Below are 25,046 nucleotides of genomic sequence, written 5' to 3'. Positions count from 1 at the left end.
CTTCACAAGAAATCTACAGCAAGAAAAAGCCAATTTATTCAAAAGGCAGTATGCTGAACACCCTGCATCTTGGTTTATCCTTAATCAGAGTATTCATCTTTCTGGTGGGTTGTATCTTGAAGAGCACAGACTTGAGCTGATACTAAAACAGCTTATTTCAGAGGATTTATGTTCTCCTTGCCTGGAGTCTAAGCACTCACCAACTACCCTCTAATTGCAGGGAGTTAGCTCAAAATATTTACATAAGTCATGGTTTCTATAATATTTCACTAAATTGAAATGTGATGTTTGTGTGATTCTGCATTTGCCTGAAGAAATTGTTGTTGGGATATATGAATATACATATTTGATTATGTATATATGTATATACATACATAAGCAAAAAAGAGACTTGAGGTAGAAAGCAATGAAAGAAACCAACACGAGAAAATGGAGAAACCCTACAGAATAAATATGAATGTATCTTTTTCCTATACCTCTCCAATAGAAAAGCATAGTTTCTGCCAACACTGTGTATTTTTTGCAAACCCTGTGTGCAGTCTTGAAGCTGGTTCTCTGAGACTGTAATACATGGAGGTCAGCAGACAGCTTGTGAGAATTGGTTATATTCTTTGAACATGCTAGTCCTGAGGATTGAATGTGTTAGACTTTCTGTAAGTGTCCGTACTTGCTGAGCAATCCTACCCACCTTAATTCATCTAACTTTTTATGATACACCAATATTAAACACTTTAACTGTCACAGCATTTCTATGATATGTTGAAGATGCTTTCAATTTTCCATTGTACAGTTTTGGTTTCTTTGTCAAAAATCAGGTGTTCATAGGTGTGTGGGTTAATGTCAGGGTCTTCAATTCAATTCCACTGGACCACATGTCAGTTTTTTTTTTTTTAATTTTTATTTTGCAATACAATTAAGTTCTACATACAGGCACAGATTCTCTTGTTCTCCCCCCTCACGCCCCCTCACCTTCCCCCCAGCCCGCCTCCCATTCCAATCTCCTCCAGGGCAAAGCCTTCCCCACAGACTGAGATCAACCTGGTGGACTCAGTCCAGGCAGGTCCAGTCCCCTCCTCCCAGGCCGAGCCAAGCGACCCTGCATAGGCCCCAGGTTTCAAATAGCCGACTCATGCAATGAGCACAGGACCCAGTGCCAGTGCCTGGATGCCTCCCAAACAGATCAGGCCAATCAACTGTCTCACCCACTCAGAGGGCCTGATCCAGTTGGTGACCCCTCAGCCATTGGTTCATATTTCATGTGTTTCCGTTTGTTTGGCTATTTGTCTCTGTGCTTTATCCGACCTATGGTCTCAACAATTCTCTCTCATATAAACTCTCCTCATTCTCGCTAATTGGACTCCCAGAGATCCACCTGGGGCCTAGTCATGATCTCTGCATCCAGATCCCTCAGTAGTTGGATGAGGTTTCTAGCACGACAATTAGGGTGTTTGGTCATCCCATCACCAGAGTAGGTCAATTCGGACTGTCTCTCGACCATTGCCAGCAGTCTGTTGTGGGGGTATCTTTGTGGATTTCTGTGGGCCTCTCTAGCACTTTGTTTCTTCCTATTCTCATGTGGTCTTCATTTACCATGGTCTCCTATTCCTTGTTCTCCCTCTCTGTTGTTGATCCAACTGGAATCTCCCATTCACCCAAGCTCTCTTTCCCTCGACCCTCGCCCTTCACTACCCCCACTCCTGTCCAGGCTGTTCATGTAGATCTCATTCCATTTCTCTGTCATTGGGCGATCCCTGTGTCTTTCTTGGGGTCCTGATTTCCAGGTAGCCTCCCTGGTGATGTGAGTAGCAGTCCAGTCATCCTTGTTCCACATCTAGTATCCTGTTATGAGTGAGTACATACCATGTTTGTCTTTCTGAGTCTGGGATACCTCACTCAGGATGATTTTTTCTAGGTCCATCCATTTGTCTGCAAACCTCATGATGTCATTGTTTTTCTCTGCTGAGTAGTATTCCATTGTGTATATGTACCACATTTTGTTTATCCATTCTTCAGTTGAAGGGCATCTAGGTTGTTTCCATGTTCTGGCTATTACAAACAATGCTGATATGAACATAGCTGAACAAGTGCTCTTGTGGTGTGGTTGAGCATTCCTTGGGTATATGCCCAAGAGTGGTATAGCTGGATCTTGGGGGAGATGGATTCCCAATTTTCTAAGAAAGCGCCATATTGATTTCCAAAGTGGTTGTACAAGCTTGCATTCCCACCAGCAGTGGAGGAGAGTTCCCCTAGCTCCACATCCTCTCCAGCATAAGGTGTCTTCAGTGTTTTTGATCTTAGCCATTCTGACAGGCGTAAGGTGGTATCTCAGAGTTGTTTTGATTTGCATTTCCCTGATGATTAGGGATGTTGAGCAATTCCTTAAATGTCTTTCAGCCATTTGGGTTTCCTCTGTTGAGAATTCTCTGTTTAGTTCTATAGCCCATTTCTTAATTGGACTGTTGGGCATTTTGATGTCTAATTTCTTGAGTTCCTTATATATTCTGGATATCAGTCCTCTGTCAGATGTGGGATTGGTGAATATCTTTTCCCATTCTGTAGGCTGTCGCTTTGCCTTGTTGACCGTATCCTTTGCCCTACAAAAGCTTCTCAGTTTCAAGAGGTCCCATTGATTGATTGTTTCTCTCAGTGTCTGTGCTACTGGTGTTCTATTTAGAAAGTGTTCTCCTATGCCAATGCGTTCAAGACTACTTCCTACTTTCTCTTCTAGCAGGTTCAGAGTAGCTGGATTTATGTTGAGGTCCTTGATCCACTTGGACTTAAGTTTTGTGCACGGTGATAGATATGGATCTATTTGCAGCCTTCTACATGTTGATATCCAGTTTTGCCAGCACCATTTGTTGAAGATGCTTTCTTTTTTCCATTGTGCACTTTTGGCTTCTTTGTCAAAAATTATTTGTTCATAGGTGTGCGGATTAATGTCAGGGTCTTCAATTCGATTCCATTGGTCCACATGTCGGTTTTTATGCCAGTACCAAGCTGTTTTTATTACTGTAGCTCTATAGCAGAGCTTGAAGTCAGGGATCGTGATGCCTCCAGAGGTTGTTTTATTGTACAGGATTCTTTTGGCTATCCTGGGTTTTTTGTTTTTCCATATGAAGTTGAGTATTATTCTTTCCAGGTCTGTGAAGAATTGTGTTGGTATTTTAATGGGGATTGCATTGAATCTGTAGATTGCTTTTGGTAAGATTGCCATTTTTACTATGTTAGTTCTGCCTATCCATGAGCATGGGAGATCTTTCCATTTTCTGACATCTTCTTCAATTTCTTTTTTCAGGGACGTAAAGTTCTTGTCATATAGGTCCTTCACTTGCTTGGTTAGTGTTACCCCAAGGTATTTTATGTCATTTGTGGCTATAGTAAAGGGTGATGTATCTCTGATTTCCTTCTCAGCTTTTTTGTCCATTGTATATAGGAGGGCTACTGATTTTTTTGAGTTGATCTTGTATCCTGCTATGTTGCTGAAGGTGTTTATAAGTTGTATCAGTTCCTTGGTGGAATCTTTGGGGTTGCTCAAGTATACTATCATGTCATCTGCAAATAGGGAAAGCTTGACTTCTTCCTTTCCAATTTGTATCCCCTTAATCTCCTTATGTTGTCTTATTGCTCTGGCTAGAACTTCAAGTACTATATTGAATAAGTATGGGGAGAGCGGACAGCCTTGCCTCGTTCCTGATTTTAGTGGAATTGCTTTGAGTTTCTCTCCATTTAATTTGATGTTGGCTGTTGGCTTGCTGTAAATTGCCTTTATTATGTTTAGGTATGTTCCCTGTATTCCTGATCGCTCCAAGACCTTTATCATGAAGGGGTGTTGGATTTTGTCAAATGCCTTTTCAGCATCTAGTGAGATGATCATGTGGTTTTTTTCTTTGAGTTTGTTTATATGGTGTATCACATTGACAGACTTTCGTATGTTGAACCATCCTTGCATCCCTGGAATGAATCCTACTTGATCATGGTGGATAATTGTTTTGATGTGTTCTTGGAGTCTGTTTGCCAGTATTTTATTGAGTATTTTTGCATCAATGTTCATGAGGGAGATCGGTCTGTAGTTCTCTTTCTTTGTTGTATCCTTGTTTGGTTTGGGAATCAGGGTAATTGTAGCCTCATAGAAGGAGTTTGGTAATGTTCCTTCTGTTTCTATTGTATGGAACAATTTAGAGAGTATTGGTATTAACTCTTCTTTGAAGATCTGGTAGAATTCTGCACTGAAACCATCTGGTCTTGGGCTTTTTTTGGTTGGGAGACTTTTAATGACTGTTTCTATTTCGTTAGGGGTTATTGGACTATTTAAATAGTTTATCTGGTCTTGATTTAATTTAGGTATGTGGTACCTATCCAGAAAATTATCCATTTCTTTTAGGTTTTCCAGTTTTGTGGAATAGAGGTTTTTGAAGTATGACCTGATGATTCTCTGGATTTCCTCAATGTCTGTTGTTATATCCCCCTTTTCATTTCTGATTTTGTTGATTTGGATGCTCTCTCTCTGTCTTTTGGTTAGTTTGGATAAGGGCTTGTCTATCTTGTTGGTTTTCTCAAAGAACCAACTCTTTGTTTCATTAATTTTTTGTATTGTTCTCTTTGTTTCTATTTTATTGATTTCAGCTCTCACTTTGATAATTTCCTGGCATCTATTTTTCCTGGGAGACTTTGCTTCTTCTTGTTCTAGAACTTTCAGGTGTGCTGTTAAGTTACTAGTGTGAGATTTCTCCAGTTTATTTATGTGGGCGTTTAGTGCTATGAATTTCCCTCTTAGTACTGCTTTCATAGTGTCCCATAGGTTTGGATATGTGGTGTCTTCATTTTCGTTGATCTCTAGGAAGTCTTTAATTTCTTTCTTTATTTCTTCCTTAACCCATTGGTGATTCAGGTGGGTATTGTTCAGTTTCCATGAGATTGTAGGTTTTCTGTAGTTTTTGTTGTTGTTGAAATCCAACTTTAGACCATGGTGGTCTGATAGAACACAGGAGGTTATTCCAATTGTTTTGTATCACATGTCAGTTTTTATGCCAATACCAAGCTGTTTTTTTAAACTATAGCTCTATAGTAGAGTTTGAAGTCAGGAATAATGATGCCTCCAGAGGTGTCTTTATTGTGCAGGATTCTTTTAGCTATCCTGGGTTTTCTGTTTTTCCAAATGAAGTTAAGTATTGTTCTTCCCAGGTCTGTGAAGAATTGTTTTGTGATTTTTATGGGGATTGAATTGAATCTGTATACTGCCTTTGGTAACATTGCAATTTTTGAATGCATTGGCACAGGAAACTACTTTCTAAATATAACACCAGTAGTTCAGACACTGAGAGCAACAATTAATAGATGAGACCTCCTGTAGTTGAAGATTTCCTGGTCCTGCCTGGTTCCTGTGGTCCCACAATCCCAAATAAACACACACAGGCTTATATTATTTCTAAAGTATGGCCATGACTGACCTCTCACCAGCTAGCTCTTCTATCTCATATCAGCCCATAACTATCAATCTATGTATTGTTCCAAGGTTTTACCTCTGTCCCATTACATGTTGCTCCTTGGGCTGTGGCTGGCATCTCTCTAGCCCTCTTCCTCTCTCTCTCTCTTTGAATTTCCTGCCTGCCTCTAAGTGGCCTTGCCATAGGCCAAATGGCTTTATTTATTAAGCAATTAGAGCAACATATTTTCATAGCATATGGAAAGATATTACACCATCAACCTCCTGAAACTGAGAAGCTTCTGTAACGCAAAGGATATAGTAAATAAGACAAAATGACACCCTACAGAATGTGGAAAGATCTTCACCAACCCCACATCCGACAGAGGGTTGATCTTCAAAATATATAAAGAATTCAAGAAACTAGACATCAAAATAACAAACAATTCAATTAAAAAATGGACTACAGAGTTAAACTCTCAAAGGAAGAAACTCAAATCAATGAAAGACATTTAAGGAATTGCTCAACATCCTCAATCAACAGGGAAATGCAAATCAAAATGACTCTGAGATATCATCTTACACTTGGCAAAATGGCTAAGATCAAAAGTACTGCAGACAGTTTATATTGGAGAGGATGTGAAGCAAGGTGAACACTCTTCCACTGTTGGTGGGAATGCAAACTTATATAGCCACTTTGGAAATCAGAATAGTAGTTTCTCAGAAAATTGGGAATGAATCTTCCTCAAGACTGAGCATATGCCCAATGAATGCTCAATCATACCACAAGGACACATGCTCAACTATGCTCATAGCAGCATTATTCATAATAAGCAGAACCTGAAAACAACCTAGATGCCCCTCAGCTGAAGAATGGATTCAGAAAATGTGGTACATATACACAATATAGTACTGCTCAGCAGAGAAAAACAATGGCATCACGAAATTTGCAGGCAAATAAATGGAACTAGAAAATATCATTGTGAGTGAGGTAACCCAGACTCAGAAGGACAAACATGGTATGTACTCACTTATAACTGGATACTAGATGGAAAGCAAAGGATAACCAGAGGACAACCTACAACTCCAGAGAAGCTAGCTAACAAGGAAGACCCAAAGATGGATGCATGGATTGCCCTGGGAAGGGAAAATACTCCATGAGTAAACTGAGGATGAGTGGAGGGCAATGGAGGGTAGGGGGATAGGGTATGAGAACATAAGGAAATGGAATGATCAAGCTGGAACAGGGATGGAGTGGAAAAGCAATGAAAGAGAAACCATGATAAAGGGAGACATCATCAAGATAGAGAAACTGGATGCTAGGGAAGTTCCAGGGAATCCTCATGGATGACCCCAGTTTGGACTACTAGAAATAGTAGAGAGGATCCCTGAACTGAACTGGCTTACCCCAGTAACCAGATTGGTGAATACCCTAACTGTTATCACAGAGTTTTTCTTTAGTGACTGATGGCTTCAGATGCAGAGATCCACAGCCAAACTTCAGGCAGAGCTCCAGGAGTCCAGTCAAAGAGAGAGAAGAGCGATAAGAGGGATTCTATGAGCAAGTGCAACAAGGTCATGATGGGAAACCTGCAGAGATGATCAAACCAAACTGATGAGAACTCGTGAAAGCTGGATCAACAGCTGTGGAACCTGCATGGAACTGGGCTAGGCCCTCTGCATGGTGAAACTGTTGTGTAGCATGATCTGATTGGGTCCCCCCTGACCGTAGGATAAGAATCCATCTCTGGTGCAATGAGTGGGCATTTGGGAGCCTACTACCTGTGATGGGACGCCTTGTACAGCCTTGAGGCAGGGGAAGGAGCTTGGACTTGCCTCTACTGGATGTACCTCCCTATGGGAGGCCTTGCCTTTTTGTTTGGAGGAGTGGGGGACGTGAGGAGGGAAGAGGAGGATTTTTGATTGGTGTGTAAAATGAAAAGAAAAATTTTCTAAATTAAAAAAAGAGTACAAAATACTATCTAACTTTTAAAGTAAAGATCACTTTTTTTATTGCTTACATTTTTTTCCAGTTATCTAAATAATGAGCCTCTAAGTACTTTAGATCACTGTATTATATTGAATACTAAGTGCTTGGTAATTAAGTTTCCATTGTTAATCTCATTGATATTCTTTTTTAATTTCATCTATATTCTTTTTTGTTTGTTTTTGAGACAGGGTTTCTCTGTCTAGTTTTGGTGCCTGTCCTGGATCTTACTCTGTAGACCAGGCTGGTCTTGAACTCACAGTGATCTGCCTGGGTCTGCCTCCCTAGTGCTGGGATTAAAGACACATGTAACCACTGCCTAGCTCATCTTTGTTCTTTAGTGATTAGAATAAGAATGGAATTTTGACATTTAGGATATTGCTTTTAGAAAAGTAGACTGTTAAGGAAGCTTGAAGACTATTTTATTAAAATTTGAGGTGAGTACAACATCCAAGTGTAAATCCTGGAATCTTCCAGAAGAGAAAAATGAAAATGAGAGAGAAAGTCAGATCCTTTGTGCTAGGGTCAACAATGCAGATATGTTAGTAGTACTAGAAAGTATTATTTCCTTAGAGAGTCAGGACTGTATCAAGGAAAAGTTATACAATTTGGGTTTCTGGAAGTCCTTATTGAGGTAAGAGAATATTAAAATGAAGACAGATTCAGATCTGGCTAATTAATGTGTAGTAGTTCACCATTGATGTTTGGGAGGTCCTCAGAAATTTCAAGCTATTCCTTGTATTGCTGAGGTTCCATGGCTAAAAAGGAATATGGGTACTAACTGTATCTGATGAGCCAGGCATTTCCTTCTGGAGGAGTGCAATAACTATAACAGTGGAAGAAAATGGTAGGTAGAAAGTGTTATTTACTCTATGTCTTACATGGCTGACTTCCAACACTTCTTTACAAGATCCTCCAAATAAGTCAGTTCTAACTGTTCTACTTGATTTCTACAAAATAGTTCCAGCTGCGGATTGTGTTATATTTAAGTTTTCATCATTTGGCTAAATTTTTCACAGCACTCAATGTGTATTGTGCTACTTAAGTGTTAAAGAACAATATTGCCAAGATCTACCTTATATTACTTTCTCACTCTGTATCATAGTGCATAGTCCAAAGAAATGGGTGTGGTGATGTTTTATTTGTGCTTTAATAAATAAAGCTTGCCTGGAGATCAGAGGAAAAAGCTAGCCACAACACAGAATTCACGCAATATTAGCACATGCCTTTAATCCTATCACTTGGCAGGCAGGATCTTTGTGTGTTCAAGGCCACACTGGAAACAGAGCCAGGTGTGGCCTTAAATTCCAAAATTAGTTAACCATGGATTTCTGGAGGTCTGTGCAGACAGACAAGAAGTGACAGAGCTATGTAGGAAAAGGAAGTGATGTAGCTGAAAGGGGAGAGCAAATCAAATGGCAGAACATCAGGAATATAGACATGAGTAGACAGGAAGTAACTTGCATTTGGAAGCTGCAGAGTTGGTGAGGTATGATTGGCTGGTGGCTTGTCCTATTTCCCTGAGCTCTCTAAGGCTTTCACTCCTATATTTGACTCCATGTTTTATATTTATTTAATAAGACTATTTAGAAATTCATCTACAATTGGCACCCAACATGGGGCCTTGTATAACTTTTGTAAATAACTCAATTTATTTTCCTGCTTCTTCAATTCTGTCCCACACATTCATGGCTGCCATGCAGCATAGAATTAGAGTTTGGTTATCATATAAACATTGTCTTTTTATATCAGCATAATCGCCCTCTCCAAGAAGCTGATCCTGGGAAAATTCTATACCTCTAGTTCTATATTGTTGTTCTATCATTTTAACCTCCTCTTTAAACCAAGTTCTCCACTGTAACTGTGGATTGGCCTATAGGACAGCTGTTACCAATTTTTCCAGTTCTAACAGATAATTTTATTACAAGTTGATGATGAGTTTAACATCTGCTTTTAAAATGGAGAATGCATTCCATATGATACTATAGCTTCTTTAAATCTCCTTAAATCTAACATTTCCACTGGAGTCCAATTAGCTTATACAGGAATATTTGGCAGTGCCTGTAAGGTTACCAGATAGATTAAGTTTGGTTGTTTGAAAACAGCCTGTCTCTCTGTAACCATATAATTCAATCCTGAGATAATTTAACCTTTAAATTATGTCTGGGGCTGAATTTCTCTATAATACATTTTAACAGATTTTTCTCAAGCTTTTATCTTGACACATGTTCATAGAATTTCCCTTCACTCTCTTTTACTGGACTCCTGGAGCTCTGCCTGGTGTTTGCTTGTGGTTCTCTACATCTGCTTCCATCAGTCACTGGACAAAAGCTCTGTGATGAAAGTTAGGGCATTCACTGATCTGGTCACTGGGGTAAGCCAGTTCAGTTCAGGCTCCCTCTCCACAAGTCCTTCCACATTCGCTCTAATTGCCTGCCTACACATCTTTAAGTTAATTCTAAGAAAAACCAAACAAAACCCCAATGCATCAACAAAATCTCCCAAACTTAGAGAACACCCCCCCCCCCACCAAAACCAACCAACCACAAACAGTTGCCAAATAAAAGCACAAACAAAAATTGTCGAGTCCATCATATGTTGGTCAACTACTCCATAACATGAAGCCTGTCCTGGAGTGATTGACATACCAGTATCACTTCTTTGGAGAAAACTGATTTTTCCTTCTCTCAGCAGGTGTATGACAGCTCATTTGTTGACCTTTATACTAGGGGCTAGGTTTTCATTTATTCATTCACTTTTTAAAAGTAGCAATATAAAATATAATAAGATAAAAGAAAAAATTATCACATCAAAGTTAGAAAAAACAAACCAATTGAAGAAAGGAGCACAAGAGTAGGGACAAGAATTATAAACCTATTTGTTAAAACATTAAACTGGAAGCCATAATATTAGCATAGAATATGTGGGGGCAGACCTTTGCCTCTTCTGTGCATGTTACCTCAGTATCTGTGAGTTCATATGAGCTTTGCTCATGTTTACTTAGAGGGCTTTGTTCTGGTGTCCTCAATCCCTTCTGACTCTTATACTTTCAGTCTTCCCTTCCCCAGGGCTCCCTGACCTCTGAGGGGAGGAATTTGAATGAGATTTTTATTTAGGCTAAGCTGTTTCTTATGCTTGCCTGCCTCAAATGAGTAACTTCTCTTTTTAATCATATGTCTGCCTTACATAAAATTCCCAAATCATAGGATATTGTCACTTCTCTTCTCAGAAGAAAATATTTAATATCCAATCTGAGTCACCACATTTTCTCATCTATTTCCTGGTTGATAAAAGAATTTGAAGGCATTCTTAAGGGAAAATCTAAGGAACATTTTATTAGAATTTGAAGGGCAAACAATATGCAAGACAAACTCTTCATCTTGAAAGCTGTTAGTAATGGGGTAATGGGAAGGGGAAGAGAGGAAGTAATATATATGTAAATATACATATATATATATGTATATTTAATTAGTAGGGGAGGTCAAGAAATAGCTATAGAAAGTGGGCGAGAATGCTTTAGGGGAAGAGTGAGCAATCCCATTGTGTCAGGCAAAGTATGCTTCAGTTTTTAGCTGGTACTCAAAGATGAGAAAGAGGTCAGGGACAAGTTATGCTTTTTGAACTAGAAGTCAGAAAAGTGAATAGGCTTAGCAGTGAAGATATACAAGCAGCTGTTTTGAGGGAGTTCCTCCTGTGATTTATAAGTATACCATCTCACTAAATGAAAGATCCTTCTGTCTGACTCCTTAGCATATTTTCAGGTAGATGAGTTGTTATGAGGGACGGTCGCCTAGTCAGGTATATACGCTTGTAAGGATGAATGCAACAAAACATAATATTTTGGGAACATAAGAAGCTCTTGGTATATTTCATTATTTTAATGAGGAGGAGGAATTTTTCTTGATGGGCTTCAGCAAAGCCATTTTATCTCCTCTTTTTCACCTACTAACTTATCTTAAAGGGACAGGAACAATTATACTTCTTTTTCTAAAGTTATTGGGATCCAGGAAGTAAGACTCCAAGTTGAATATGATGGGAAATGCTATCCTCAAACTCCAGCATACTAATGCCTAACTACTTAAGAAAAGGAGAATTTTTCAACATTTGGGGACAGCTGTAGCCTTGTCATATACTCATACCCTCACTACCTTTGTTATTACTAATAGTTGTTTAATTTATTAGCTTCCTTATCTAACATCTATATTTGAAGGCATATATATATATATATATGTGTGTGTATATATATATATATATATATATATACACACACACAACTATGCATGAGCATCACTTGATCCTGGCATTTCTCAGTATTATTTTAGATTATTTTTCAAGACCAATAACTCAAAGTATGGTTTTTGTTCATGATTTTAGTCATTTTCTTGACACAAATGCTTCATTTCTCCAATGTTTACCAAGGAGACTTCTCTTCCATGCTACCCATAGCCACCAAACACCAGCCATTAAATAAGGCAGTAAATGTTCATATTCTTCTTTGACCTCCTCCTTACTCTCTTAGGTTTGGTAATATTTGTCTTATATTGTAGCTTGTCTAAAGCATTTAGTAACTAAATTATCTATAATCTGTTTATTCTGAGATTTTTCCAAAAGCAAACTACAGTCAGAAATAACATCACAGTAAATACTCCATACGTTAACTATGACAGACCGAGAGACTAGCTTCCAATCTGCTTCAGGGTAGCAAAAAGAAGGCATCAGAGTAGTGAAGGTTTAAGAAAAATTCTTATCTGAGGGCTAGACCATTTCTATCTGAGGGAAAAAATAAAGGAACACAGATGCTTTCTGATGGTAACTTTCTCTTTACTTCATCTTAAAAAAACTCTCTGAAAAAATCTCTCTTCACAGCTTCCTAATTAGCTTTCATCTCTTCTCACTCTCTACCCAGCAGCTTCTCTAATTTACTTTCACTGTCTCCATATTTATCTCTCCACACTTATCCTCCACTCCCCTCTTCGCACTGCTACTGCCTTGCTCACATTTGCTGCTCTTCCTCAGCCCCTCTCTCTACATCACTCCTGCTTCTTACAGCCAAAATATGACAATTATAAGGTACATTTTCAGAGATCTACCCATTCTCATAACACAAGATAAGTCAGGAAGTTTCTCTTAGGCTAATAATGTCACATTGACCCATGCATGTAGCTCTAAGTTTGTGAGGGTTCCCAGATAGTAAGTAAATAGTTGGCTGAAACTTGAGCCTGTCACATCAACTGAGGCTAAGGACTATATTCAAAAAGTCAGCTACTGAGAAAGTTATGTCTTAAGTTGCTCTAAGCTCTGACCTTGAATAAGGAAAACAACACCTGAAAAAATGAACTCATGTATTTGTCTCTAGGGAAAAACAGCCTGCTTTGAATCTGCTCTGAAGTCTGAAGTTATCTGTCTGCTTAAATGGCTGTCTTTGTGACTGAGAATCCTGTCAGTTTGAGTAATGTAAAATATCCCAGTATTATTTCTATACATCAAAATTATATAGCTTAAATAATCCTCCTGAACACCCACAGCTCTAGGTGTGCCCAATAAGTGTAAAACACACCACTAAAGGGCTGTGGAATGTCCCCACAGCTGTTCTTATTAGGGAGGCATAGCAGTGACATTCCAGAAAGTTATGAACAAAAAACAACCAGTCATTTATAGTCAATAACTCCATAGCTTTTCCAAGTGGGGCCCCCCCACAGGGATTCCTGCATCTGGTGGGTCAACTTGTCCAACATTAGTTGTCACCTGCTGTATTCTCCCAAGGGCCTCAGCAGTTAACTTAAGCAATATGTACATAAAGGAATGTTCATCATACTTAACTGGCCAACTACATTCAGCAAAATGAAAATATGGAAGCAGTAAGAGGCTGAGTCTCTACTAGCTACAGCAACCAGATTTCATAACAATACTTAAGAGTAAAATGAATGGCCTCAACTTATCTCTTCTTCAGTTAGAAAATTTTATTCAATAAATAAGAGCAGTAAAAGAGCCAGTCAAATAATTCTCAGTAAACAACGTTGCCAACCCTGATTGACTTTGAAAGCTCAGTGATGACATCCACAGATCTGATCTCTTGTATACTCCATGGCAGTATCTTTAGGAACAAGAAGGTATCTCATCAAAATAAACTGACTCTACTGTCATATTCCCTGCCAGCGTTCTTCTTTCTCAATTCTACTTATCTAAGATTAATATTCCATTCATAAAAGCATTGACAGCTTTGTGATTATGTTCTAAAACTGTTGTCTGATAATTAGTTGTCTTAGTTTGGGTTTTTATTGATGTGAAAAGGCACCATGATCACTACAAGTCTTATAAAGTAAAGCATTTAATTGGGGTGTCTCAACTACAATTTCAGAAGTTCAGTTCATTATCATCATGATTTGGAGTATGGTTGTGTTCCTGGAGCTGAGAGTGCTACCTCTTGCAAGCAAAAGAAAAGTGACTGAAAGTCACACTGAGGGAAGTTTGAGTAAAAGAGATCTCTAAGTCTGCCCCCATTGTAACATATTTCCTCCAAGAAGGCCACACCTCCAAGCAGTACCACTTGCTTTGGGGGCTATTTTCTTTCAAACCTCCAAATTAGTCTAACTCACCAAGAACTCTTCTTCAAAAAATGATGTAAATGATAGTCATAGAGGTGAAATCTACAGAACCCACAATGACCTAATGGCCTTCCAAAAACAAGCTAGATATATCTCATGTATTTACAATAGCAACCAACACTTTTTTCTAGTTCTGAAACAGTTACAAAGATTCAGGGCAAAATCTGTTACCCATTTGGCTATACTCAGCATTCTAGGCCCACTCCTATGCCCTAGCCTGGAACACCATCAATGTTTGTCCTCTGTCTTCAGTTACCAATTCTAGTAACTTCAGGAAGCTGGAATGCTACACCACAGATATTTGTCCTGGTTTATTTCACACAGGACAATGTTTTTAGGATTGTAATCTATATAGATTCCCAGGAGTTGCTACTGCACATTTCATCTGAAATACTGGACCCTTGGCACAGCCATATCTAAATGGAATGGCAAAAGTCATAAAGCCAGCACAGCTGCTTGACCAAGATCCAGCAAATTGGAGCTGTATGATGGCTGCCATGCCACCTTTGGGTTTCATTTCCACCTGTTGCATACTTGAGGGACTTTTAATATTTTTACAATTTGGGGATATTGGATTGATGGAAAATTCCTTATGAATCATTTATGTCTTCTCCCAGGAATGTTGTTTCTAAGCTTCCCCAGGACAGTCCTGAACATACTATTCCACTCACTTTTAGAGAGATATCCTTATTTACTTGAAGGTTTTCCTTATGTGTTTAAGGTTGTGACAATAAAGAAGCCAGAGGTCTCTTCATGAGGCTATGAGACATTCTTGAAACATCTGTCCCTGTACTTACATAGGAACAAGATATTCAAAACAAAGTAAACTCAAAAAGGTCAACAAGACCTGGTGGGCTAGAGAAGTTGGCCAAAGTTCAGATTATAAGCCTCTTCCCACTGTATACTCAGACAATTATATGGCATACAACTCTGCCCTATATAGAGACATACTGATGAGCAAAGTATGGAGTAGAAACATGATAAAATTATGAGATGTCAGAAACTCTCTGTCTTAGAAAAGTTAGCTCATGCAGAGCCACTACAATGTCATATGACCAAGGAACAACAGAATGTCAGAATTAGACATAGATAAATCCTATAAAGATATAAATGTGAACATTGATTGTATTATGTCAGAATTTGAATAATAACTGCAACAGCTTTGGCCTGAGGTTTTTCCTGGGCACTCTGACCACTAAGAGTTAATAATAAACTGCTTGGGACATGGCAAAATGCTCAGGGTAGTTGAAGATTTTTGTTTTGGTCTAGTGTTCTTGAAGCAACCAAAGCTACCAGCCTGAGAACAGGCTCTCATATGCCTCTAGATTCTCAAAAATTGGGTTATGGGGTTAATGAGTAAGAATAATAATTCTGTTTATTAATGATGTCAAAACTTGAGGGAAAATGAGTGGAAATTATAACTCTGTTCTGTCATAGTTTATTAATGTTAACTAATAGATGAGCGGAAGTAAAACACATGTCCCAAAACAAAAATTATATGATCTATGTTTTGAAACATTATGAATGTATCTGTGCTTACTAAATTCTGTATAAATGAAGAAACACTCTGGCTGCTAGGCAGTCTTGCTGCAAGATTCTCCCAACCATCATAGCCTGGCTCATTTCCTTCCCCCTCTGACTCCTTACATCCTCTGCAGGACCCATCCACCACTGGGGATGGCTCCTGGCAGCCCCTAATTCCAATTGTCTCTCATTACTCTCTCCCTCCATCCCCCAACCTTCCTGATCCATCCTGTTTGCATACCTACCTGCCCACAGTCTACCTGTGACATCTATTCTATTTCTCCTTTCTAGGGAGACTCAACTGTCCCTCTTTGAGCCCTTCTTGTTACTTAGCCTCTCTTTGTCTGTGGATTGGATCATGGTTATCAATTACTTAAGTATTCACTTATGAGTGAATACATACCATGTTTGTCTTTCTTGATTCTGGTTACCTCACACAGGATGTTTTTTTTTCTAGTTCTACCCATTTGCCTGCTAATTTTACAATGTTATTTTTTAGCTGCTGAGAAATACTCCATTGTATAAATGAGAAAGATGTGGGGTTTTTTTTGTTTGTTTGTTTTGGTTTCTGGCTATTATGAATAAAGCCACTATGAACAGAGTTGAACAAGTGTCTTTATGATAGGATGGCAATATGCCCAAGAGTAATATATGTGAGTCTTGAAGTAGATGGATACACAGATTTCTTTATAAAATGTGCTTTATAAAATGCACACAGGTCTGAAGTTTTAAGATTCTGCAAACTCTCCAAACAGGATAAAACCACAAAAATCCATGATAAAGAATCATAATCATATTGACTTGCATAGTAGTTGTATAAGTTTGTACTCCCACAAGCAGTGGAGGAGTGCTCCCCTTGCTCCCCATATTCACCAATATTAACTGTCAATTTTGTTATTGATCTTAGCCATTCTGATGAGTGAAAGGTAGAATCTCAACACAGTTTTGATTTGTATTTCTCTGATAAATAAGGATGTTGTACATTTCTTTATTTCTCAGGCATTTCAGATTCCTTTATTGAGAATTCTGTTTAGATCTGGACCCCAGTTTTTAATTGGAGTAATGGTGAGCACTCCGGCCTATTAAAGCTTTATAAAATGCACACAGGTCTGAAGTTTTAAGATTCTGCAAACTCTCCAAACAGGATAAAACCACAAAAATCCATGATAAAGAATCATAATCAAACTCTTTCAGAATTAATGAAATGAGCTGACATGCCTCAAATCCTTGCTATGAAACTATGGTAAATGGTAAAGCAAATACTGGTTTGAGGCCTCTGGATCTTACTGTGCTGAAACTATTGTCTCCGTCTCTGATATTTGTCAAGGGCTTTATAATTGTGTAATTTCAATTATCACTCTTTGACTTGTATCACCAAGTTGAATGATTTTGTATAATTAAGGCAACACTTTGTTTCCTGCACTGTTCTCAAATGAAATTGGACTGATCCTTAAAGTTATATGTAATATTACCTTCTTATTGGTTTTAACTGATTAGTTTTCTTCTAATTGAGACTCAGTTTCTCATCATTTCATCTACAATGAATCCTTCACTAAGAAAGTTGAAGTTAAGTTAATTCAATGGTTTCCACAGAAAATACCACAGTCATTTTTTCTTAGACATAAATATATATATGAATTTGAAAATACTTATTAAGTTTCTATGACAACTTATACTTTCACAAACATTTCTTCTCTATACATCTGTGTAATTATGATTTAAGTTGAGGTACTGTAAATTTGACAAGTTTTTCTAAAGCTTATAATGGAATTTAGAGAAATACAAAAATTTAAACTATTAAAACTCAAGATTACCATGAAATGACTAACTTTAAATGCCAAACTTTTATTAAAAGGGTGTATTATTTAGGAAATGATAAATGCTTATATCAATGGAAAAGCATTTTATCTGAGAAATAATCAAATTCACAAAGGCATTTTGATATAAGATAGTGTCTTCTAATTTCTATTGCTATGAAGAAATGTGATTACCATGGCACCTCTTGTAAAGAAAAACATTTAACTGGGAATGCCTTACATTCAGGGGTTTAATTCATTATCTTTACAGCAGCATGCAGGCAGATATGATGCTGAAGAAAGAGCTGAGAATTCCACATCTTGATCTGCAGATAGCCGAAGCAAGTGTGTCACACTGAGCCTAGTTTGAGCAAAGTAGCCTTTAAAGCACACCCCCACAGTAGCATTCTTTCTCTAACAAGGCCACCCATACTCTAACAAAGCCACACACCCCTAATAGTGCCACTCCCTTTGTGGGCCATTTTCTTTTAAACTACTATTGGTTTGTTTTATTAGTGGCTTTTAAAATATTTTTATTACTTTATTTTATGTGTATGTGTTTTGCCTGTATTTACATGTGTGAAGTGCCTGCAGAGGTGCAAAAGCAAGCAAATGTTAGATCCCCTGGAACTTTAATTACAATTTTGTGCCCCTGTATGGGTGCTGGGAATCAAACCTGGGGACTCAGCAACATTGTCTAGTTATGTTCACTACATATCTCCCTTTCTTGTCTAAGATTATCTCAAAATATTGGTTTTCTGGCCTTAGTCTCAGGAATATTTATATCACACAAGTTTCTGTACCAGGATAAAATTGTTTCATTTGTTTGCTTGATTTTTGTTGTTTTAGATTTGATGTATATGTGTACCCATTCGAGCCTGAATAAGGTATCAGGTCCCTATAAAACATGCATTCCAGGTATTTGTGAGCTGCCTGATGGGATGCTAGGAATTGACCTCAGGTCATCTGCAAGAGCATGTCCTCTTAATGAATGAACCATCATTACACAGAAAGTTTTGTTGGTTTGTTTCTTTCTTCAGTGTTGGAAATTGAACTTAGTGCCTCTTCCATGCATAGGCTAGGCAAGTTCTTTGCCACTGAGCTACATTATTAGCCCAAGAATAAATTTTAACAAACACTATTAAAACAGTAGATCACAATAATTAGTTTATGTATATTGAAGTTGTCCTGTTTTGTTTTCAGATAAATACATAAACTAATTTCATATATTTGATAAACCTATTTCTGAAGCTAAAACCTTGAATATCAAGACTTCTTGAGATGAATATAAAAAAACTATGATCTGTATTTAAAAATAATTTATAAGATCTAAATTGTGTTTTATACCAAAATCAAACAAGAAAGGAAAAAAATTATTAAATGTACTTTATCAAATTCTGAACACCTATTCAATATTTCTAAGAGAACCAAGACTAAGGGTTGCAGAGTTTGGCTGACATCTATATGGTGAAGGATTCCCATTATGATTACAATTTTTTCCATACACAAGAAGAAACCGATATATCTGCTGATAGGTATGAGTCATCTTTCCATGTGCAGGCAGGAGATAGATAGCCTCCTGTTCTGCAGACTGGACTTTTCCTTAACTGTTTTACTAAACAGAAGCTGTTTACCTTTCTGTGATCCATTCACAATGATTAGTTTTATATCTCAGAAACTTCAGCCCTTTACAGAAAGTCCTGGCCTGTATTCAGCCATAAAGTAGAAGGAAAATGTGCTGTTGTCAAGAAGATGGAGGCAACTGGAAATAATCATATTAAATAAAATACATCAGAGTAGGAAAGACAAACATTGCGTATTCTCACTTTTTGAATTCTATATTTTTTTATGATACATAAAAATTGTATGTGTATGTATATCATAAGCACATATGTACATATGTAATACATATCACTTCCGTTGTCATGTCATATAATATATTAACTATATTAGTAAATTTGTAAATTAATTTAATGTGAAAATATTACATATGGCATGGCACTTAAAGTGAGATATTCTTGGGTAATAGATGGAAATATTTGAATAGGAATGATGAGGAAAGAAGATAATGTGGTCCAATTACATGAATTGCTTTCTTGAAAATGTGTTTATGAACCCAAACACTATGGAGAATTAATATGTATCAACACAAACTTTATAACTAAAATCCACTGTGATTAAGAGATGGAGAGATGGCTCAGTGGTTAAGAGCTCTGGCTGCTCTTCCCGTGTACTTAAATTAAGTACCCCGCACCCAAATGGTGTCTATCAACTGTCTGTAACTCCAGATCTGGAGGATCCAGCATGTTCTTTAGGCTTCCACGGGAACAGCATGAATATGATAACAGGCAAAACACCCACACACATAAAATACAAATTATTCTAAAAGCTAAATAAAACCAATATTATTATATAAAAGTTACACGATGCTGAAGGATTTGAAAAGAGACTTCATTAGAAAGGAAAATCAAACTAAAAACAATTGTGTCAAATTAGCATATGAAAATATATTCAGTTTAGGGAAATATAATATTAACCTTTCTTAATATCATCAAGAGTGGCAATGCCAAGTGGTACTGAGATCTGGAACAGCAATTCACCGTTTTGAAGCCTGTAAGAAAGTGGGGGGCTACTTTGGCAACTAGTTAAAAATATATCTAGCTTAGGGAATAACAATAGTAGTCCAGGGACTTAATAAAGTAAATTGAAAATTTATTTCCACAAACAAGTCTGTGCATATCAAGCTGTAGAGTGACATTTTATGTTTTCCTCAAAAACTAGAACCAAGGAACCCTCATCTCTGATGAGAAGGCACAAGGCCTAGAGCTTCCACATATGAGAGAAATTTTCCCATGATGAAATCACACAGACTGATGGACACCATGAGAGGAATTCAGATGCATTCTCACTAAGAAAGCTGCCATGTTTTAGAAGTGCCCTCTTGCTCCCTACATATTTGAAAATGGAAAACTATGGCTCAGGAGATAGCTTAGTGAATTTTGATTCCAAGAATCCAGGTAAAATCCTGGTCCAGCAGTCCATGTGTATAAACATAGCAATGTGTGTGTGTGTGGGGGGAAGAGGTTGTTTTAAATACTAATCTTGGTGATGTTACAGAGCCATATTCATTTATCAAAACTCAAAGAACTTATTTTGAAACAAAAGCTTTAATTAAAGTTCTTTATAACATCTGCCTCTTTCAAATACATGTAAACCTCCACCTTTGTTTATATCTCCTTCTCTTTGGAAAAGCATAAATTCCAAGAAGCAAATATATTATAGTTGTTAATCAAGATAAAAGCTATTAGACACAAATTGAACATCTATATCATATGCTTGTTTCTCAAGTCCCAGGCATGATAGTTTATAAGAGCCACAGGTGGTAGATAACTACAAAGAAACCCTTTACCTAATACAACAGGACAGTAGCACATATGAACTCACAAGGACTGTGACAACATGCACAACTTTATCCCTATCTGAGGAGCTATTAATAATTAACAGATGATGGGAAAGTTAGAATTAGTTTTCTTTAAGGGTACAATCCTTGTAGGTCAATCATGCTCCAGGAGATTGTCACTCTGCCCGCCCCTCAAAAAATGATGACTTTGTAAAGAGGTGGCAGTGGATCATGGAGGAGTTGAAAAGAGAGCCTGAATATGATAAAAATATAGTGTAAGAAATCCTTAAAGGTTAATAAAATACTTTTAAAAGATAGCATATATATTATGTAAATTTTGTTCATATATTTTCTCTGAATAACTGTTTCTCATTGCATTTCTTAAAATCCTGGAGTATTTTGTTGTTATATTAATTACAATTATTATTTGCTGCACTAGGGAGAGAACCAATGACATTATTCATGCTAGATCAGCACTGCACTGCTAAATTACTACACCAACCCAATTGTTTTTACAAAGATACTTGATGCACTTGTTTGTATATCAATTTAAAATTCTTCATTTGTTTCTGTGTGGACAATGATGGGTTGAGCAACAGTCATCTAAAATGGATTCTGTTTATTTTAGTGATGTTAAGACTTACTATTTCTTTTTTTTTGTATTCACTTCAGTTATTGGAATTATACATGATGGGTATTTACTATTTTTTTTATAGGATATCTAAATTGCTTCCTGGTTTTTAAACTGAAAAAGATGGAACAACAGCAACAAGCTGTAAAGGTTTTAGAGTTCATTTAGTAACAAGGACCATTGGGATTGTTTGGAAGAGATTCTTGTGAGCATGCTCTTATGATGTTGTGATCACATGAATAACAATTATGACTTTAAGGGAAGGCACGTTATACCTCAGTAATTGCTCCTTAATTATTAGTGATAAGATAATGATGTCTTTGGCCTAGATTCTCAATATAGATCCTGTTTCTAATGGACCACTATATAGATATCAAAGTTGTAATGCTTTCAAAAGTTGCAACTTTTTGGTTGGTTAAGTAATTTCACAAATAGCACCTTCCTTATGTCTCTGCTGTCTTTCAGAGGTCAGACACCAAAGGTTCATGAATATTAATGAGCCAGAACAGATTGTGTTTCTGGTTTGTACTTCTAGTAGAGAGATCAGATTTTCCCTTTTACATTCAACCTCATTCTGTCAGGATTATAGATTAAACTTCTTTGAAACTTACAGATCAAAGCCAGACAAATGATACAAAATTGGAAGTAGTAAAAGCTTCTATTTTTATTTTTTAATATGCTTCATTAAAAAAGGTTTTTCTGTTTGCTTTTTTTTTTGTAATAAGTCATTGATGAACTCAAAGAGAAAGTGGCAAATTGTCACAGATCTGAATTTACATTTTAGAAATATACACCAAACATTTAAATAGGAAATAAAGATATTTACATTTTTTCTTTCTATGTCACTACATTGTAATATGTATAAAATATATAACATTTATAATATTTTATTTATCATTAAGGGTAAGCTATAATGTAAAGTGACATGAATTTAAGTATTAAGGAGTCAGAACAAAATATCATCAATGATTCTAGAGATACTCATCAAGAGAGTCCTTAAGCTCATGATCAATACCTACAGGAGTGAAATGTTTATCATTAAGTTGGAACATGGACACTTACCTTGCAGAGCTAAGTATAAGCTTGTCTTTAGATTGGGAACACTTCTCCACACTTCTGGTTTGAAACAGTGAAGTAAAGTGATTGCTAAGAATCAATTTTCCTCTGTGATAAACCAAGCTTCAATTATGCCAGCATTCTACATGGACAATACTATGAACAATCTTTGTCACCATAAATAAGGGATATGTGGATTCATCAGCAAATGTGTCCAGAAGAAAACCATACTGTCTATATGGAAGCGTTTTCTCTGTCTGCCAATATTGACTTGGCATTAATTGTCTTTCTTCTTGCTGGGTGAGTTTTATGATCAATGGCTTTAAAACAAGTCAGTTCATGCCTGAAATATGGGTGAGAAATTATTAGCTCATCCCACTCTTTAAAAATAAGATTAGATGAGAAGTATTGGGGATTTATTGTACTTAAATCATCAATTAAGGTGTTTTTGAAGTTGCACTATAAGAAATTCAAATGTCCCTGCTTTAATATATTTCAGTTCAGTTGATTTGTTATTTTTATCACATAAAAAACCTTCTTATCTTAGCAGTTTTCAAATGATTTTAAACTCCTGTTTCTAACTCACAATAACTACATTTCTCTTTAAGCTTCTACACTTTAATATGCCCTTTAATTTCTCCCCAAATACATGTATATGAGTACGCATCCACCAAGGCATTAGAGGATTAACACATCATTAAGCATTCTCATATGTGTTTAATACACAAACTTGGGTTTTTGAAAAAAAATTCTATATCTGAACCTAAGTTGCTGTGAAACTGAAATCAGTGTTTTGATTAATTTCCAGACTTTCTCATTCAAGTAGTCCAAGCCACAACAGCAAATAACAATGTTTAATAAGTATAAAAAAAGTATAAGACACTAACTGTTAAACTGATGAAAATCAGAACAGTATTTTCCTAATTGGTGCTTGGGCCACTAATCGTGTTAAACAACAATTTCAGCATGGTGCTATTTTAATCAATGTTATAAAAAGTAACAACATGTTTTAATTCAAGCAACACTTTATAGCTGAATTCAAATTATGCTATATATGTATGTGAAACATTTTCTTTCATTATAATTAAGCTCAACATTTTATACTTGTCTCTATACATTTATGTGTCTGTACTCAGAGATCTCATCTCATACATTTGCTGTTTTCTTCAATGTGAGCACTAGTAGAATATTTGATGTAACAACAAAAAGGACATTTTTGTATGCATAAATGAACTTTGTAAAATCTACTTTTTTAAAAATGTGGTGTATGTATGTCTATGCACCACATGCATGCCTAGCTACTGACTTCAAAAGAAGGCATCAAAACCCTTGGAGGTTTAGTTACAGATGGTTGTGAGTCACTGTGTGGGTGCTGGAACCAAACCCGTGTCCTGAAAGAGCAATAATAACCCTTAACCACTAAGTCATCTCTCCAGTCCCCTAAAATATGTTAAATGATTACAGAAGACCTCTGTGTAGTTTTAAATCCCAGGCTATTTCTAATTTATTTTACTTTTCACATGCACTACAGAACAGGTCACCCAACCTGTGGCTGCTCCATGCTCAGTAGCAGAGGTTTCAGAAGAGATAGTAAGGTTTATCAGTCTTTACTCTTTCGACTTTACGGTAGAAAGTCAGAACTCAGATTTTGGTGATATTCAAATTTTACAATAGCTTTTGTGTTTGGTGGATATAGCAAGCATTGAAATTTATTATAAAGCCTGAATTTGTAAACATTTATTATTAATTTTTTTCCATTCCTCTGGAAAGTCATCTAAGACTTAACCTTACATTTTTCAGATCTCATTATGAGATTTCACTTGACCTGATGTAAAATGAATTAATATTTCTAATGATTATGAAAATTGCCTACTATTTGTTGACTTTACTTTCATGGACATATGTTCCTCTAAACAAATACTTTTGTTTTCCTCTCAAGTCTTATGTGGGATTTTCTTCTATTTAAGGGAACAATATTGAACTGCCTATTAGAAACTTGGTCATTTAAAAAGGGATAGAAAAATGTTCAATTGTAATGTGTACAAATAAAAATGTACTTTACATTTACCTTTCAATAAGTAGCCAGTTATTTAAAAGAAGACACCTAGAGAGCCTTAGATGAGGACCAGAGGATGCTTCCTGCTTTGTATGACTACCAAGATCTGTCCTTTCACTTTTCTAATGCTAACACAAGCTAACTACAGTGGCCTAATCATTTGAAACTACTGGATCATTCTCCATGGTATTCTATGGCATGTATTTTGAATTTTGTTTTTAATCTCACTTAATTTACTCACAAATATACTCAAATGGAAACATCACCAGCTCTCAAAAGGTCTGTGGCTACTTTTCAGGAACTTTTCAATTCTTGATTAAATAGAAAAGGATTGCAAAGTCTTATTTCTTACATAGGATTTGTTGATATGATTTTCTTTGCAAGAACTTTGGGTCACTTAAATTTATGAAAGTTTAGTTTGTTCATAAATCTCATTAGGCAAAAAATAAGAATAAATGTGTTTAAATGAAGAACAGGAGAGTCATGAGTATTTTGGTCATTCATGACTAATACCATTTGCTAATATAAAATATTTTTGTAACATTCACCCAAGAAATAATGTTTAATTT

This window comes from Peromyscus eremicus, chromosome 2, assembly GCF_949786415.1.
Source record: "Peromyscus eremicus chromosome 2, PerEre_H2_v1, whole genome shotgun sequence".
NCBI lineage: Eukaryota > Metazoa > Chordata > Mammalia > Rodentia > Cricetidae > Peromyscus > Peromyscus eremicus.
The sequence above is the reverse complement of the archived record's forward strand: the minus strand, read 5'-3'. Positions refer to the sequence as shown.